Below are 13800 nucleotides of genomic sequence, written 5' to 3' on the forward strand. Positions count from 1 at the left end.
AAACATCGAGGAAAGCTGAGAGTTTCCTGACACCTCCCAAAACTTCAGGCAGAGCATGCAGTGATGAACACGAGCATGAACACCACACACTCAAGCAGCTGTAGCCAGGAGAGCATCTGCACAGAGCTCAGCACTCTGTGTAGATGCCCTGGGCAGTGCAGCACAGAGAGTACCACGCACCCAACAGTCCCTGGTTTTCCTCTAAGAGCTGAAGTGCTTTTTCAAGAGTTGTATTAAAATGCATCAAACCAGGAAAATTACTCTCAAAACACCAAGCCCAGTCTTCACCAGGTAAACTCCTATTCAGCCTGCAGCATAAGCAAAGACCGCAGGATCTACAAATTGTAATTAACTAGCTAAAGTAGGTCAGGACTGTATATCGCAGCACAGAGGTACTCTGGCTTCAATGATTTCAAATATTTTGAGAAGCAAACTGAAAACACTTAGTCAAATTAAGTGTTTTCTCTGAGCTGTCAGCATTGCCAGCATTGCCAAGATGAACAGGATAAATTGGATTAGATGCAGTCTATACGCTTCAGACCCTAATAGAAAAGGATCCAAAATGTAAAGCAAAGCACAGAGGCAAAGCAAATGTTATATATTGTCCGTGAAGCTGCAGATCTCAGCTTATTGATTAGCCAAATAGTTTGAAATAGCACGACTCATCTCCAGGAGAAGCAGAGCACTGCTGCCTGCTCCTATGCAACCCAGTTTGTGACAGTGCAACAAGCTCTGCCTGCTCACTGAGGAATTTGCAGCTGGAGAAACAGCATAGTAAATAAATGTCATTTAGGTTAAATATGAAAAGTGAAATCATGTTAGACAACTTAACCTCACTTGTCTTGGGCCATTGGTTATCAGTGGGCATGGATGCACCATTCAGATCATGAACTGGGAGAGAAGCACGAGGTCACAGACGTGGATGAAGAGCTTCATCAAGGCAGAACCATTCACTTTTCATTCCATCATGGCAGAGGACAGTGCTCCAGCTCCAGGGGGAAGCACAAGGTGCTGGTCCAGCAGCCACGCTCACAAGAAACATGCAGACCAACCTGAGAGCAACACTTCTCAAGTATTTATAAAAAATTAATACTTAAGCACAGACTTAGCTACCCTAATATTACTGGTGCAATATACTGGTGCAATAAAGTTGCACCAGTCAGTGCAACTTTAAAAAAAAAAAAAAAAAAAAAAAGTCTTGTTTTGAGCATAGCCTCTGCAATTTCAGGCAAATCCAGTGAGCAGCAATTAGTGCCATTGGCTAACAGGGATCCCTGTTACAGGGGCAATAAGATTTGGAAAACAGGCAAAGCAGCAAAAGGAATGAGCACTGCAGCAGTATCTCCTATAAAGATCCTCAGAGTGTTGCAGTGCTTAATAAGATGTCAGATGGAAACTGTCTGAAATCTGTGGGTTGGGGAATTCATTGGGAGGGAGGCAGGGTCAATCACAGCTGGAGGTTGGAGGGAGCACCCTGGGATCCAGCTGCCACCCTCTGCCCCTTTCACCCATAACGTCAGCACATAACCTCCTATTCACAGATGTTCTAAGCCCCAATTTTGAAGTTTCTTGTCTCCATTTGTGAATTGTTCAAAATCTTTCCCCTCCACTGGATGCAATCCGTCCTTTTTGCATGGCAGCTCACATGCTTGCCTTATGTGTCAATTTTACCTACTAGTGTAAATAGTGTAGTTTTGGGTTGAGTTCAATGAACCAAAGCCCTACCTCTCTCATGATAGACTCTCCATTCTCCTGATAATCTTGCTAGGTTTTCTCTATCCTAATTTTGGTCTGACTTTTCTTTCTAGAATGTGCATGCCCAGATGGTGCCTACCCAATGCTCTGCAGCAGCATTAGTAGATTAATTCATGCTGGGAATCCATGATTTCATGGACACATGAGCACTGAGCACCTCAGTTAAAGCTAAAGGTTCTCCAGGTTGATTGGCTCATTCCACCCCTCCACCTTCATCCCCCCTTCCTAAGACAAAGCATGCAAAACTGGCCAATGTCCTGGGAAAAATTATGCACAAGGTTGCAAAGGAAATCAGTGGTAAAATTAGGAATAAACCCCAACTACCTCATTTACTTAAGCCACATGAATACAAATATCAAACAAGAGTATCTAAAACATCAACAAATTATGTTAAGTAGCTAAAACACAGAAGTTGTCATCACCATGTCTGGACAGAATTTTGACAAGTCCTCAGATAAATCTTCTCCATCTCCTTTTTCCACAGACAGTTGATATTTTGAACAGAAATTCTCAAGTCAAAAGATGTACATCAATTTTTAGTTCTAGCAAAAAAAAAAGAAAAAAAAAAACCTAGACACACAAAGCACATTCTTTTCACTGAAGCCTTTTTACATAAAAACCTATTATTTTATCATGAAGTGGGTTCATAAATTGTCCAGCTACTTCTACACGGTATGGTTCCCAGTGGAGACCAATTACAGGTGCACGTCAGCATCTTTTCATGTGACAGCGTACAAACTGAGCTGGGCAGTTCCACCAAACATTAAAGAGGGATCGGCTTCAAAGTTCAGCTTTAAAAAAGCATGTGCAGTAATAAAATAAGAAATGTCAGTTATGTAAGTAAAGAAGCTAGTATGTAGCATTTAATCCCATAAACTGAGGTCTCAATGCTGTACTGAAGTGATTTTCTATCATGCCCAAACTCAATTGCATCTTTAAGAAAATTAAAAAAAACAGCTCAAAGAGAACCAGAGGAATCCCTTGGAATGTGTTTCAAAGGATCCAAGAGGCACAGAAGACCTGACTTCCACAAATGCTCGATGCAGCTGATCTCAAGGCAGGTATGTATTATTTAGTAGAAGTAGGAGGCATGCACTCAGCAAAACAATACCCACCAGGAGCAGGATTCCAGCGGGAAGCACAAAACTGGCAGTGATGAGAAAGCCCACCCTGTCCATGGGATGAGTAATGGTGCTGCTGGAAGGATAGCAGGGAAAGTTCCATCCTAACTCAGAAGCTGCTGCCATCACAGGTGGAAAGAGGAAATTAAAAGCAGGCAGCAAAAGATGGAAGCAGGTTTTGACTTCAAAAGAAAGATAAATGTGTTGAAAGTAGTGCTCTTCTCGTGGCTGATGGCTCGAGTGGAGATCTGCCAAGTTTGATATCCATGCAGCAGTGACCAGTTGCTGTGGTAGAGGTGAATGATAACTGGATCGGACAATACAAACTCAAAATAGCAACAGAGAAGTTGCTTTTTTTAATCCCCTGTGTAATTAATGTATTTTTTAAAATGATCATCTTATAATGTTCCTTCACTTCTTCAAATATACTTGAGAAAAGGAACAGCGTTGTATTCCGTTGTGTGCTTAAGCACAAAGTAAAGGCAGAAAAGTTGCATGGCAAAGAAACTGCCAAGAAAAATATAACATTTAAATAATGGCCCCACTTAAGACAACAAGGATGATAGGGCAGCCCGAGTTCAAAGAATTTATTCCAGGTAATTCAGTGCAGCAGCCTGAGAGGTCTAGGGCACAGTGCTGGGAATCTAAGTGGTCTGAAATCACTCCCAAAGTAGACTGCTTAGCATTTGTTTAGGAAGCCTAGGCAATAAGTTACAGCACTGTGTCATTGCATAATCGTGCATGCAAGCCTAGCAAACCCAAGGTGAGTAAATGCAACAGGCTGACCTCCAGGCAGGGCATTTCTGCAACACAAACTACTGAGTTGCAAGTCTCAAAGCAAGCAAAATGTTTTATATTTTATTTTCTGGGACTATTACATGCTGTGGTTGTGATAGAAAAGAAGAAGCAGTAGGAGATGTTAGAAAGAGAAACTTATAATGTTGATTTTCCTTTCTAAATGTGTGCCAAAAGTCACATTTGTTATTAACGCAATCTTGCAATAAACTTGTTTTAATAAACTAAGTAAAATATATTGAAGCAGTACCTTTCTTCCAAACGTTATATGTATAAAGTCCAACCAATGAATGAGACAAAGTGATCAGTAACCCTAACTACAGGCCTTTGAAGGGATAAAGTTCAGCTTTTGACAACCATCGCTGCTTCTGCAGCTGCAGGGAGAACATTTTCTCCACGTCAATTTATGTTTCCTTTCCTTCAGTTCTACAGCTGATTGAGTCAGCTGCAGACACTGATGAGCTGAGGCACAGGAATGTTTGTTTCTTCTCTCCAAATGATGAGGGCAGACCAACATTAAAGCATGATCCACTACTTCTGAATCCTCAAGGGACAAATGGTGACAAAACCATCAGACTGATTAACTCGGGGCATTTTTCCATTGTCAATAATTTATCAAGTTTTAAAATATCAGATATGCTTCACTTTCATTTTTGATACATGGAACAAGTTTCACACAGCCTGAGTTAGCAAATAAAACGCCTCCTTAAGGCAGTAGTTTGTAATTTTGCTTGAATTGCAATTTTCATCCAAAAGCCATTTGTCACAAATGAAAAATGTCATCACAGTAATTGGAAAGATCAAACCCCATATCCTAAGATGATGCAGGGCAAACAAGGACAGGTAGAAGTCCCAGTGTTAATGGGAAGATGATAGAGGCCCTGCAGTTTTCATGAGCCCCAGTGATTGAAGCCACTATGAGTAGCATCCTTCTAGGTTCAGTCCCCCCTGAACCTAAATCTTGCGGAGTCAACTATGAGATGATTTATTAAGGCAGATCTATTGCCTCTTAGTACCTTCCGTACAGAGCTAAATAGCTTTTTAATGAGTATTAAGCTATGCTATTTACAGGTATATGCAGTGCATGATCTGTTTCTCACAAACAAGTACCAGTGTCCTTGTCCTATTGGTGAACAGTGAGGCTGAAACCCTCCATAGGAGCATGACTTCATATTACTAACGCAGAACAAGCTTTAAAACATCTGACTTAAATCAGGACTAAGAGGCCTGACATTTTAAATCATTTTTGATTCAATTAATTTTCATAACTAAAGAAAAAGAAAAGGGGGGCGGGGAGAGAGAAAGAGTACAAACATTGCCACAGAGATCAAAAGTCTATCCTACCAGTATGTACACAGGAGATGGATCTTCAGATTGCATCCAGTCAGGAAAACTGATCCACCATGACTCTTGCCCTTTGTATCACCCCATGTGCTGGAACCCAGGCAGTCACATAAGTCAGCTGTGTGCCACCACCTTCATCATATGTCACACAGAGAGCTCAGAGGTGATTCCAGCTGCCCCCCAGAACTCAGCCCAGCCTGCGATACCTGTTGTGGGTCTGGGGCTCATGCTCATCCCACAGCCTACCCAGAATATGGGAAGATAAGGGACGGATGATTTCCAAGGGCCAGTGAAAATAAAATTACTATTTGTTTCCACATGCTATAAACAAGCTACTGCTTCCCCATCACACTAGTGTCAGAGACAAGTCTTCTTGTTGGGTACCCTTAAAGGGACACCATATTTAGAATCACACTCCCAATTCTTCCTTCCATTGTCATGGTCAGTTGATCAGTACCTGCTCATGTCTCTCTGGGGTACAGGAGCTTTTCAGAAAACAGAGAATACACTAGTCCTGCATTACTGTGTGTTCACCATCATGACCTTTACTTCTAGCCATGTTGAATTTTCTTACCAAATCTTTTTTTCTTCTCAGACAAGATAAAAAAGTAGAAGTCTATCGCACCATCAAGCAAGAGTCAATGTTCCAGAGAGAATTCTGGTTTTGAATATGTTCTCAGGGTCCACAGACAACTAGAAAACAAAATGTTTCCAACTAAATATATTTTACATGCTTTAAAATGTATGTAGTACATATTTATATTGCTGTCTGCAAGCCTGATCAGCCCATGTTCATCATGGCATACCATAGCTGTGGGCTCTCACCAGGAAGGAAAGCGCCTACGGAAGCCAGTGGAGATGCACTGGTGTGCAATGGAGCAGAGGCTGCCCAGAGAGGCTGTGGGGTCTCCTCCTTGGAGTTCTTCAAAAGTCACCAGGAGGTGGGCCTGGGCACTCTGATCTGGGTGTCCTGCTGGGCAGGGGTTGGACCGGATGCACCCAGAGGCCTTCCCTCCTCCACCTGTCTGTGACTCTGTGATGCAGCTCCACCAGAGGCCAAAGCTCACAGAGAAGAACGTGAATGCAAACCATCAGAGGTACAGCATCCTCAGAAATGCAGTCAAAAGAAAATATATCAGTTTGCACAAAAATAGCATATTTTCTATTTTTGCCAGAAAACAGATGAAGATTTTCCCCATATGAGCTGGAGATCTGCCCTACAGCACTCCCTGCCATCTCCAAGTGACACAGCATAGCACAGACCACTTTCTGACCCTAAAAATGAAAACTTAAGTAACATTAATTAAAGAATCAGAGTCATGGTGTGGCAATGCACACCGCTGATTCCCCTGGCCCTGCATGGCCTGCTGTGAGCAAAAATCCCTTTGCATTATCCAGGCTTCAAATGCAATCCCCACATTTAAAAAAAAAACAAACCAGAACAGTCAGATGACGGTTTATGGAAACAGTAGCAGACATTTCCCTGTATGCAGATTATTTCTAAAGAGTTGAACTTAGAGAAAACAGTGAAGAATGGCAAAAGAAAACAACCAAACAAAGCGGTCTCTCCCAGTGTTATTGACACGCTAAATCGCAGCCCTGTAAAGACTTAAAGAGTCACAGTTTACCTCTGCAAACTAGGCTTTCCAAACTGCCTGCATTCTTCCCAAATCTGCAGTCAGTAGTTCCTGTTGGCAGGTCTCCAGCAGCCCCTGAGTTCAGAGAGGTCTCGGTTTTACTACCGACTCATCACCAGCAGAAACTTCAGGCCATATGAATGAGGCCCCATCTGACAGCCTTATTAACACAAATGATTTTTATTCTGCATGCCTGGGTAAGCCATGGGCACATGCCTGCAAGATCAAGGCCTTGGTCATTAATAACTTGGGCAATCCTTTCACCTAGAAGCCACACTTCGTCTACAAAGAAACCTTTCCGGGAATCTTGTAAAAAGATTGATGAAAATTAAACATCTACTTAGTGAAGCTGAAGTAACCAATATATGATTAATACTTTCCAATTATATTTCAGTACAGTACATTGCTGAGTTTGTTATTACCTGCACTCTTAACACTCCATCTGCAGTGTTAAATCCATCTGTTGCTGAAAATATGACTATATCTTCAAGGGTTTCTGAATCATCATGCTGGTACCTTTTAACATAATTATAATGAAGAGTGATATTCATTATCCAGCGGAAATTAGAAACCTATAAATAAGAGGGGAGGGGAGCAAGGGAAGGACTGAGGGCCAGCATTGCCCATTCTCACAATTGATTGTCTTGCCTGCTCCAACTTAAAATATTGCTACGGACACTGGACTTGGCACCATCAGTTCCTCTGGTTTCACTGATGTTTCCCAGTGCCTACCAGGGGGACCCAGTCCCTCAGTTTATTCTGTGAGATGGATGTAGGCGAGCCAGCAGGTGTCAATGTGAATGTATGGAGGCAGCAGAAACCTAAGGAGTGCATCCCACAGCCCAAGTTTCCAACGGGGCAGGACTCCATCCTTAGCAAGTCCTCACTCCCAGGAGGATGAACTAGAGCTGAACTAGGTCTGTGTAGCATGGATGTTAGCAGGTGGGATGGCAAGGGGAAAGCTCCAGACATTGCTGCCTTTGGAGAGTACTAAAAGTAGAGGGTGCTGTTTCTAAACACTTGGTACAAACTAACAGAATAGATGTGTCAGGTTTTAATGAATATATCTTGGATGTTTAAAAGTTACTTTAATATATCAACAGCTGGTTTAAATGTGCCTGCAGGTAATAGAAGGAAAAGCTTATGACAGAGTCTTCCCTCATCTCTGTTCCCCTTGACCTCCTTTCCTCTCCTCACTAGGATTCCAGCTCACTAAATCAGAAGGCTCCCTTTTAAAAGATTTTTTTTTTTTTTTAAATGTGAACTATCATATATATCATTAGGCAGTTACAGATAGGATGTAGGCTTCACTTTCCCCCAAATCCCACAGCAGAGCAGTTATTCTTTAACCCTGTGTAGTAACCAGCAGAGGACTTTTTTTTTTTTTTTAAGAAGAATTCAAATTCAGCAACTGATTTTAAAATCCTACTTGTCCTAAAGACTAAGCAAAGCTCTTTCCTCCATAGCAAGTCCATGCAGTTCAGTGTACTCAAGCAGAGGAGGTTCCTTAATAAGAAAAGGATTTCAGATCCTCATGAGAGCATTAAGCAGAGCTGTACTTCGTTGCAGCCAGAGGGACCTACAAGGCTCCTATCAGCATGCCAGAAAATCTGTGGGATCCTCAGAGCTGGAATAGATGCCCTGATGTTAAGGCAGTGTACCTGGGCTCCTGAAACAGGAGCATTCTCCCACCTCCCAGTTTCTGCCCTACAAATTCAAAACCTTGAAAAGCATTTCAGTAGATCCAAAGGCTCTACAAGTCCCTATTTTGCAACTTAACAGGACTGCCTGAAATCTAACTGGCACGAGTAATGTCGTATTTGTCAAACTTGCAGGATTGAAATTGGATGAAAGATCATTCTAACTAGCACAGGAGCCATAATGTTTTTGACCTGTCACCATGAATTTAAGTAGCAAGTAGAAGATCAGTTTGATTAAATATTTCTTCCCACTCTACTGCTATATAGTCCCCTCCACTGAGTAAAACAGAAAGCAGATAATGTTAATCTCTCTTGGCCTCTAACACTGGTGGGAATGAAAAGCTTTCTTAATCTTCCCATTCCAGAAAGGTATTTGCCTCTATCCCTACATTGCCATCTTCTGTCAGATGCAAGCATAGCAAGAGGCTCCTAGGAAACCACAGAGTACCCACTGGGGCATGAACTTATGAAAAAGTAGTCTTGCCTCTTGGTTTGACACAGAATAAAACGAAAAAATAAAAACAACAAACCAAAACCCAACAACCTACATGACAAGGAAAGGGCTACCTGCTTCCATCCAAGGTACCAAGTCAGAAGTGAAGCTGCTGTGACTGCTCTGCAATACAAAGATGTTTTCCTCCTTGACATTTAAAGCAGGGGCTGGGTGTTCCCTGAAGGGCTGGTTTTCCAGGCTGATAAGTTACTGGAAAGAAGCTTTCTCATCTATAAAAGAAATCCACAGGGTTAATAGCCAAAGGTGCATAGTTAAAGAGTGGCTTTGAGAAAGATCAGAACAAGACCACCACCACCACCACCAATGAAAAAACAGTATAAATGAATTTCAATGCTTCTACAAGGCTCGGAGATTTAAGGAAAAGAAAAAAAAAAATGTTAAAAAGAAAACGGAAAAAGAAAACGGAAGTATAGCAATTCAACTACTGATCTTACTAATGAAGCTCTGGCTTTCATTGTTATTTTTGGAATATAATTAGTGATCATTTTCTATTTGTAAGCTGACATAGATCTTAGAAATTATTAGAACTACATGAAAAATGTAATGGAACAAACTCCACATGGGACACATTCAATGAATAATTTTCATTCATGTAGAAAATGCCAGACTGTCTACATTGGAGGAACACAAGAACCTCACGCAAGCTTTATGCTCTGACTTTGACAAGAACTTGCTTACTAACTGATATAATGCAAGAACTCCTCAAAACTAGTCAGACAGCAAGTGTGTGGAACAAACCACGTAGCCTATTGAGGAGCAAGGGGAATGGCAAACCTGAGCTTTTCAAGCACCATGGTGAAATTTTCCCAAAGATGGAAAACACTTCATGCAGTGAATTTTCCTACCATTGAGTCAAGTTCTCCTAACACTTTTTTTTGTGACCTGTCTCCACAGCTGAAAGTCAAGAAGATGACAGTGTACGTCAGAGCCAAGCAGGAAAATCCCTACAGGGCTTGGTCTACTCAAGGACTGAGAAACCAATTGCAGCCACCACATGTGTCTCTGGGTCACCAGCAGAAAACCATACACAGAGTGAGCCTGGGCACAGCACTCTCTGAGGATGGATGCCAGTACACTAGTAGGGAACAGAAACATCAGAGTCAGGTACAACTCACCTTTTTCATTTTCTAGTGGTGAACGTGACGTGGGGCTCAGTGATTTGGCACTTAAGCCACAAATCAGTGATGTCAGATGTTCTTGTTTACCTGGATGATGTCAGTTCAGGAGTAGCAGGACTTCAGTGTTTGGTTGGTTTTTAGGCTGAAAAATTAGCATCGCTAACACTATAAAATCTGTAAGATGGAAAAAATAGATGTTAGATCTTTTCCCTATCACCTTATAAAGGGTAATTCAGCTCAGCAGCTTCATACTCATCCAGGAGAAGTGCGAGAGAAACAACGTAGTAACTGAAGACATATATTAATTGCCTGGAGACTCAGAGTCTGGAAAGCAGAGGTGATGCTGTGTGATGCTGCAAGTCTCTCTGACAGCAAGCTGTTGTGTAGTTCCAGAAACTCCCCCAGCACTTAGTCTTCTGCTTGTCTAACACATCAGTCTCCAAGACGGCTTAAAAATGGAGATACAGCATACAGTATCTGATCACCAATTGGTTCTAATCTGCTACTCCCATTTCAGCTCTCAGTTCATCAGTCCATGAGAACTCTTTTTCAGAGTTTTTTGTTTTTGCAGCGTCTTGACATTTACTGTATTCATTTCAGCATTCCAAAGAAACATGCCAACTGATTCAGTGTTCCTAAAGAAAAGAGAAGGAAAGTTAGTTGTGGGGCAGTTTTTGGGTTTGTTTTATATTTATTTATTTATTTATTTATTGCTTTTATTCTCAACATGATTTCACACTGGTGAAATTCCAGAGCAACTCTGCTAATTTTTAATCAAGTTATTAATGTAAAACAGGAACTGCTCTTATCAAAACATTGCATCACTTTTATTACTGATGAGTGGCTTCAGCCATCTCATCTCTGTCACTCTCCTGCTCTGCAATATTCTTCCGCATGGCCCTCAAACCATTTGAATGTTACATCACTTGAACTGACTTGAACTGGACTCAGAAGACACCAGCAGAGGTGTTTCAGGAAGAACCCCCTCCTTTCTGCATGGTTGGTGATGACATCATTCACCAGGAGTGGTAAGCCATCATCTTTACGCAGGATGGCAATGGGAAACTTGTGCCTAATGCTTTACCCTCCATCAAATATTAACACAGGGTAATCTTTCTTTGTGTCACTATCATTGTGCTAGTAGTAAGCAACTGCATGCTCAATGGTTTCTAACTGTGCACTTGAAGATCTTGCCTCCTGTTATATAAATGCAAGGAGAAAGTTACCATGTGCTCTTTCTATCAAAATAAATTACCAATAACATTTTCACGTTTAAGCAGATAAGACACATGTCTTCTGTTCACTGTGTAAAGGCTGGATCCACTTAAAACCAACAGGAGCCTTTTCATCCACTTCAGTGAACTTCAGATGAGGTTCCAAAGAAGTGACATGGTTATTCCTCCACTCTCAGCTACACACTGGACTGTTCTTAGTAACTTGCCTGAACTCTGTGTACTCTCACTTCAGAAATTGCAGAGCATATGTTTTGTTTTTCCAAAGAACTTCTGTTATTCTTTCTATATAATGCACAAAAGACTCAATCCTTTCTCAGGAAAATTAGGAAGATAAGTTTTGCAAGAGAAACTATGTTTAGATTTCATAGGCACTGGATTGCGCACAGTTTAACCCACATCTGCCGCAATACACCTCAAACTGTGATAAGTCCATATTAAGGAGCTTACATCATGAAGAGCTGTACAGTCTCCCCACTGCTGTTTGCAGCAGCCTGTAGGGTATCCTACATGATAGCACAAGACTTTCCTACTAAGTAACTGTAAGATGGTGTGTCAGAGTTCAGGATTGCCATTACTCTTCAAAAAGAGGTACGCAGCAGAATACAAGATGTGAAACTTTCCTAAATCCAATTTTAGCAGCTGATTTGGAGAAGGGAGGTTTTATAAAGTTTCTTGAGCTGGGAGGAAGCCTTCTGTTACCACACCAATTAACATTGAGTCTGTTACCACAGCACTTTCCTGCGTCAAGGGAATTCTCACAGCATTCATGACTGCTGCAGGCGAGGATGAGCACCAGCTTTCCCCATTTAGGCATCCTGCTTACTGTGTGCCAGGGCTGCATCAACTGTGGGTCCTTCCAGAGCAAGATGCTAAGCGGATTATTTGACTTCAGAGTAGAAATGTTACTGAAAACCAGAAAGAAACAAAAAACACGAGTAATCAGCCCCCAGACTGATGATTTCAAAGGTTATTTTTTCCTCATTTCTGTGCTTTTAATCACCTTTATTGTGACTAGGAAAAGGTGCAAGAGTAGAGTAATGATAACAGAGAGGAAAACTTCTAAAGTACAGGCAGGAAAGTTATCAGAAAAGTAATGCACTATTCCATTTCTCTCACATTTTCATAGAAAAAAAAAATATATATATATATTATTTTTGTTTTAAATACTGTCTTGTTTGGTACCACCTTCAGAGTGCTCCCAGCTGAAAAGATCATATTTAAATAAAAGATTCTTCTCAAAGTTTCCAGGCAAGCATGTAGACATGAAACAACCACTGCGTTTGTGTTATCCTGAGAGATCATCACATCATAAACACCAACAGCCCATCCACAATAACTGATTCTTTCAGAGTACTTACGCAGCCTAAAAGACCTCAAGGTCGTAACACCTCCTTGTACTCTCACTCTGGAGCTACAATTCTCTTGATTTGAAGAAATGTTGCTTTTTTCCCCCCCCCTCAAATCAACACATGGTTTCTTGAAAAGAGAAAAGTGTCCTGAAAAATATATGTATATATTTCCTTTTCAACACATCTGGGAGGCTCTGGAATCACATCTGAATTTTCCACATCCTGAAAAGTTCTTGGGGATTCCTTTCTGGCTATAAGAACTAAATGCACAAATATTTTGAAGGATGTGGTTTTAAGCACCTATAGAACTGTAACAACAGTAACGCAGCTGGACAGGGAGTGACACCATAAGTTCAGGTAGCAACAAGCCATATACGCTGACATTTACCTCCAAAAAATCTCAGGAATTTCAATGCTCAAAAAGCTTTAAGCAATAAAGCACTTATCATTTAATCCTCAGAAGGCTTCAGAGTTTTTCCCTGAATAGTTAGAAGACTTGACTATTACTAAGCAAATAAGCACACAATTCACTTGCAGTGAGGTAGCTGCACTGACACAATTAGCATCCATAAAGAAGAACCATGACCAAGGTGTATTTCTTAAAACACTCATCAGGCTTCACACAAAGCCATAACTCCTCTATCCCAAACGTACCTGCACAGACATATTAACACGCACTTGAAAGCACTGTCAGCTCACACATGTCAAGCATGATCATATATAACCCTTCACACTCATGTTCCACCAAACCTTTGGAGCATCAGTCTTCACACTTCTTTTGAAAAATGGGCTGCAACAGGAGAGCTGCTCACAAACACACTATCAGTTGCTTGAAATGCAGCCTAACAAAACAAGCAAAACAAACACTCCCAGAAAGATTAATGCAGCACTTGCTGACTGCAAGCTTGCTTTGGATGTAATGCAGCAGCCCTGGCTGCAGACAGCCAGGCTCCATTACTTCATCATCCTGTCTGCCAGGGTGAGACACTTCGGGTGGCAGGTAGCAGCTCTCCTAGCAGACACATCCTGCTGAGTGAAGGCTGTAGCTTTCTATGCACTGTTCTCCAGATGGGTGAAGTACCCTGCAGCAGGTGGTTAGCAATGCCCAGTGTTAGCTTTGGCATTTCTGCATCTTCAGCACCCTGAACCACAGCTGCAAGTGTATGAGGATGCACTGATCAGTTTGTAAGACTAACACAGTCGTAAACACAACTTGGTGATGTGTTTGGAAT

General features: G+C 41.5%; 1 protein-coding gene across 16 annotated transcripts in view; it reads right to left on the reverse strand.

Annotated features, from left to right (window-relative positions):
* LOC104912426 (uncharacterized) overlaps positions 1 to 13800 on the reverse strand; it is a 131280-nt gene that overhangs the window by 87945 nt on the left and 29535 nt on the right. For all 16 annotated transcript variants that reach the window (XR_014885141.1, XR_014885139.1, XR_014885136.1 and 13 more), the window contains 7 exons: positions 11667 to 12124; positions 9982 to 10619; positions 8920 to 9075; positions 7075 to 7168; positions 6644 to 6727; positions 5590 to 5708; positions 833 to 2297 (listed from right to left, as the gene is read on the reverse strand). The gene's annotated coding sequence lies outside the window, so the exon portion shown is untranslated. The remainder of the gene's footprint in view (positions 1 to 832; positions 2298 to 5589; positions 5709 to 6643; positions 6728 to 7074; positions 7169 to 8919; positions 9076 to 9981; positions 10620 to 11666; positions 12125 to 13800) is intronic.

Source organism: Meleagris gallopavo, chromosome 10, assembly GCF_905368555.1.
Source record: "Meleagris gallopavo chromosome 10, MGAL_WU_HG_1.1, whole genome shotgun sequence".
NCBI lineage: Eukaryota > Metazoa > Chordata > Aves > Galliformes > Phasianidae > Meleagris > Meleagris gallopavo.